The sequence below is a fragment of the Cynoglossus semilaevis genome, chromosome 10 (assembly GCF_000523025.1).
Source record: "Cynoglossus semilaevis isolate Cse_v1.0 chromosome 10, Cse_v1.0, whole genome shotgun sequence".
Classification (NCBI taxonomy): Eukaryota; Metazoa; Chordata; class Actinopteri; order Pleuronectiformes; family Cynoglossidae; genus Cynoglossus; species Cynoglossus semilaevis.
In genome coordinates this window covers 10,955,196-10,960,877 of record NC_024316.1, presented here as the reverse complement: position 1 = coordinate 10,960,877, position 5,682 = coordinate 10,955,196, and the positions used below count along the sequence as shown (strand labels likewise).

Below are 5,682 nucleotides of genomic sequence, written 5' to 3'. Positions count from 1 at the left end.
AGTTTCGGCGTACCTGCGGATGGTTCGTCAGCCTGGCTGATGGTTCTCCAGACTGGCTGATGGTTCTGCAGACTGGCCTCTCTCTTTATACTTCCTGGAGGAAAACTCTTTGTTCTTGTTTTGTCCAGGTTTTCCTCGTCGCCTGGGTTTTCTTCGTTGGTCTGTTCATATCAACTTCTACACAACACCAGGCTGCAGCGGGTCATGGCTGCAGGACATCCTGGACACTCACCTTTGGGGGACAAGACCTTGTAAGGTATTTTAAAAATAGTGTAAAGTGTGTGTGTGTGTGTGTGTGTGCTGCATTAATGCCTGGCCTCATGTTTATTCATCAGTCTCCTGGTCTTTGATCTGTGGAACCCGAGCACGCACACACACAGATTCTTTTTCCATGGTGTTTCTAATCAGGACTGAATGACTTCCATGTTTGTCTTTTGTTGTGATGGTTTTGTGCAGAAATATAAGACAACATATCCGTATGACATTACAGGAACATGCAGTGATAAGGAAATGTTCTTAACTGATTAATAATATTTTTCTTTGCTAATTTAAAAGGTTGTACTCTGAGAGGAAGAAGTGAGACTGCATCTTAACTTCATCTTGTACTTCTTGATCCTTTCAGGGTCATGTGGGGAGCAGGAGCCAATCACAGCGGTCATCAGGCAACAGTGGTGTACTGTGTAACATGGACAGCTCACCACAGTGGTGGTTCCCAACCACTGGGCTGTGGCTCACTAATGACCCCTGAGAGATTACCAGGTATGCCTTGTGAAATTATCTAGTTTCACTCGTCTGAAAACATATTTATTTACTACGAAATATGTTGTTTTTGTTCGTCAATTCATCAGTGACAGTCAGGGCATTTAAATGCTCTTCCACTAGGGGGAGGCAGATGGCTATAAAATCTTAAAAACAGAAAAAGACTTAGAGATGTTGAAGAAGATCTTTGTCTATGTCTATATCTTTGTCTTTCTTCAATCCCTGTGAGTATATCAGGGTTGTGTTAAACTAAACAGGATGGGGTTTAATAAGATCAGGGTTGTGTTCAACTAAACAGGATGGGGTTTAATAATGAGTCAGTCAAAGCTGAGGCTCAAAGAAGGTTGGAAAACTCTGCACCATTAATTAAACACACGAACTGTGGCTGTTGAAATCCAAATCATGAAGGAATTATTAGGTTTGCAGTAAATGTGAGTAGCCTCTGGTGATAACCTGTTGTACAGTAGTTACAGTGAACAGTGACAGTACATCCACGTGATGGCGCTGTAGCTGCCATTGGTGTGAAACCCTTGTTGTCAGCATGTTGGCAGGTTCATCATCTGTGTGGAGATTTAGTCAGGCATTTATGACGGAAACAGTTTCCAACCCTGTAAAAGAGTTTCAGTCCACAGGAACACTCTCATGCTCAATTTATATTTAATATTCACTGCTTCATGTGCACCTCTCTGTAAAGAAAACAAGAAATGTATTCCGTTTCCCAGTATGGGATGTGAAGCATCGGGGGACGGAAACTTTTGCGAGCCTTTGATCAAGTGTTGGAACAATGTCAATGACTGTGATGTTCATTTCTGTGGACATACGGTCGTGGTTGATGCCCATGTGTTTGGCAAACTGATGAACTGATGTCTTTTATTTTATCTGCAAGATGTCGACCGCTTCCACCTGCCAGTTCTGTCCTGCAGACGTAAGGAGATGAAATATTTGTACAGCACTCATTCCTGCAGTGTTGCAGTGGGATTCATACCAGACATGTGTCTGTTCTCTGTCCTGTTTTTTCTGTTTTGATTATTATCTACACACTGGACACATGAGCGTCAAACGTGGAGGTTCAAACCAGTTTTCGAACTCTTCGTTGCGTTTATTTCCCTGATAGAAGTTTAGATGGTGTAAAGTAACGTTGACAAAATGCTCGTAAAAGTGTTTAATTTTGTTTCCCACAAAGTCGTGAAAGGATGGGAATCACAGGCCACATACTATTATGTATGGAGGGGAGGGGGGGGGATTAGAGGGGGTACCTTGTTCTTTAGTGCTGGCCCTTGTTTCTATTCATTTACTGTATTAGTCCTAGAGCTAAACCTGTCCTGTGTCCTCTGTGTCCTGCAGAGGAAAGTCTCCTGCTGGTGTTTACTGATGTGTCAGAGCATGTATGTCAAAATGACACTGACTGAAAGCAGGGTAGCCTCACACATGTGATGGCCCCTGAAGGAGCCTCTCCTGCAGCTTATTGAAATCAACCTGTCATCCTGGAGTGTGATGACAAAAGCCTAGTTCATGTTCATCATCTGAAGAGCCTGCTCCTCTGTTTGTTTATTTGTAAATCAAGTCCAAATTCAATCAAATGTTTGTTAGGATTTGAAGAAACCCATACAGATTATGATGTGAAAGTAACATTCAGTTCAGTTATGGAGCAAAAAATAGTTCAACAAACCTCAAACATGTCAAGTGTTTCTGCTCTGAGCTGCTGAACACTCTTCTGGCGCTGATGGTCAATGAAAGGATTTTCTTTTTGACATTTACAGATCACATTCCTTTTAGCCTTTTAACAAAACAAGTGCCCCGGAGTCAGCGATTTATTTCCACCACTTCTGTCGGTGAAACATCCGACCTTGTTCAACTCTCCATCTTCCCCTCTGACTTCTCCATCCATCTGTCACACTTCCTCTGTCAGTTCACGTACCTGTGCGTAAACTTACTGCTGTAAAACAAAAACAGAGTTTTCAGCACAAAGATATTTACCCTCGTCCATGACTCTACCTGCTTCTCTACATCACCTTGATTGAGTTTGTTGGTGAATTTTGTGTAAATATCAAAAAATAATGCTCATAACAGTCAGGGTAAAACAAAGATAAAGTACAAGTTTAAATAATGAAGAAATACTTTATTCCAACATACATCCTCTGTTTTGTTCTAAACACTGCAAACTCCAGCAGATATATATTGTTTGCCATAAAAACAAAAAAAAAACCCATTGTTTCTGAAAATAAATAAATAAAAGTAACTTTTCTTTCTGTATCTGCTACATATGCAACAAGTAACATTGATCTAATTTAAATTAATAGAACAAAAATGTAACAAAATGTAAAAAAGAAATGTAAAAAATGCATTGTTTCCAAAGACAGGCCTTAATTTCCATTATTATTAGAATTAATTAATATAATTAATATAAATGTAATTTATATAAAAGTTTGCAAATGGTTTTCAAAATCAAATACACTCTAGACTTAAACATTATTTTTATTTTTTATTTTATTATTATAAGTTTTTTATTCTTTCTCTTTGGCTCTGTACCAAATAAACCAAGACCCTGTACTGGTCCTTGACCCAGCAGTTGAGCACCACTGACTTAAACTATGGCTTATCCACTGTCAAATAATATTACAGTTGAATCCTAGCAGCACAGCCGTTTAACAGTTTTCATATTTCCTCCGACAATCATTCAGGGTAAATACTCTCATGACATCAGACACGGTCCATTAAAGATTTGTGTAAAAACCTGATAAACTCTTTATGTCTCTAACATGCTCCGTGTTTAACCACTAAATCATCCTCAATCCTGAACCTGCAGCCTGGAGACGGCCTGCCTGAGCCTGCCTCTCTGCATGGCCCCTGGGTACGGCGCCCACAGGTGGAGCAGGAGCCGGCCGCGTGGACATACAAAGCAGAGGTGGAGTGAAACACTCAGAGACAGCAGCAGTGGGAGAACAGGTAAGAGGCTGAGGCTGACAGTGATTGACGCAGGAGGACCAGATGAACTGAGGGCTTAAGTGAGCGCTGTTCACTCTTCATTTCCTTCATTCAGCACTCAGTTTATTATTAACGCAGCTGGAGATTTAGTATGTGACAGTGAGGGAGTTATGAACTGATCCTACTGTTTGACACCTGACAACTTCCCCAGGCAGTAATACGTGTTTTATTACAGAGAAAATGACAATGAAATCAGTGAAGATTTGGTCCATTTTAAAAGTCCATTCATTACAACAGCTCATTTCTAGTGTGATGTTGCTGCTCTGCTACTCTGTTGCCTCAATTAGTCCATTTTTAATACTATGAAAGTATGAACCAATGAAAGGGACAAAAGTCATAAACACTACCAAATGCCACAAATTATTATTAATGAAATCAATTTAAATTTATAACACTGTTATAATACTTATAATTTTTGAATATGTTCAATCAAAGTGAGTAATTCAAGCTAAATTAACATTTATATGTTAAAATTTAACCAACTTAAAAGACACAAAAGCAGAGCAGAAATGAAACACGACGGTCCTCGACTGAGATCGGAGTTCCGTTCCTATGCTGTGACATAGCTCGGTTTTTTAACTCAGACTGTACGTCAGTACCTTTGTCACTTACGCTAACAGTGGTTACATCATAATCTAAGACATAAAAACATTGGAAGAGTCAGACTTAAACCTGAGAGCCATGGTGAAGGGCAAAGAGTTCCCAAAAACCCCCAACACAAACATAAACCTGTTTTTATTTGATTCATTTCACAAATTAACCTGGTGCCCTGGTTTTATGGTTTTTTAAACTGATGTTTTCCTTGAAGAGTAGGTACGATTGTTCTTAACGGTGTAGGTCAGCTGCCTGTGGTGACTTGTCTTGTTGTGTTTGCTGTCGACCTGTTATTTGCAACAGTAAATATCCCTTAGCAGCTTGAGGCCCACATGGAGGTGTTTACTTCCTCACTGAGGTTTGATAAGCTGCATCAGAGGAGCATCCCTCAGCCTCTGTCACTGATGCAGCTGAGCTGGAGATCTGCCACAAGTGATACAAATCTGGTCATGGGAATGCAGGCGATCCTTCAAACCCACATCGCTGGGGTGCTTCACGTCTGCAGCTACTGCTAGACTCAAATGATAGATCCTAAACTTTTGAGAAGATTCTGAGAAGACAACAGTGTTGTGTTGAAAGCAGTGACATCGGCTGCGTGTGTGTACGGTTTATTACAGAAGTCAGGCACTGACACCACGTCAGCCATCCACCGTGTTTACATTTAACACACACACCCTCAGGCTCACCCACATGATCATCACAGCTGTGTCAGAGGTGGTGAATGTGATGCTGGCTATCACCAGGATGTTGACCCACATCAGGAAAAACAAAACAAAACACTGCAGCTAAAACCAGGCGATGAAAACTCAACACTCTGCTCACCTGGTGAAGTGTTCTTTTATTGTCTGCAATGCAGCCAAGATTAAGAAAAAATATCTATTAGTCTATTAATTCACTGGAAAGGCCTTGGGTCAAAGGTCACAGAAAGAAAAGTAATATATCTGTTAAACATGAACAAATGTATGTTTCTTCATCCCATTTCCATGCCCAGTCCTTGTTTGACTTCAGCTGCTCTTAGTGTGATCTGTCTGTGTCCTGCCGGCTGAGCTCAGTTTGTTTTTCTGCTCATTCTGTTCAGTCTTCTTTCCTGTTTGTTATCTCTGCCAGTTTCAGCAGACTGACCGTTCAGTCTCTCCTTCCTGCCTGACCCGAGTGTTTTCTGTTTAGCCCTCACTTCTGTTCCTGTGTTTTGTTTTCTGTTTGAACCTTGTTCAACGTGACTTCATTAACCTGACTCGGGGGGGGTTTCGCGTGGTCGCGCCCCCCCCCCCCCCCCCCCCCCCCCCGTAACGACGAGGGTCAGTAAAAACACTGATAGTTCTTTGTGTCTGCTCCATGGACTGT

The 5,682-nt window shown here is 41.1% G+C and overlaps 1 long non-coding RNA gene across 1 annotated transcript; it reads left to right on the top strand.

Moving 5' to 3' along the window:
* Positions 1 to 106: 106 nt before the first annotated feature.
* LOC112487657 (uncharacterized) lies at positions 107 to 3,863 on the top strand. The gene is made up of 3 exons (XR_003050966.1): positions 107 to 256; positions 623 to 759; positions 3,566 to 3,863. It is a non-coding gene; the product is annotated as an uncharacterized LOC112487657 (long non-coding RNA).
* Positions 3,864 to 5,682: the final 1,819 nt, after the last annotated feature.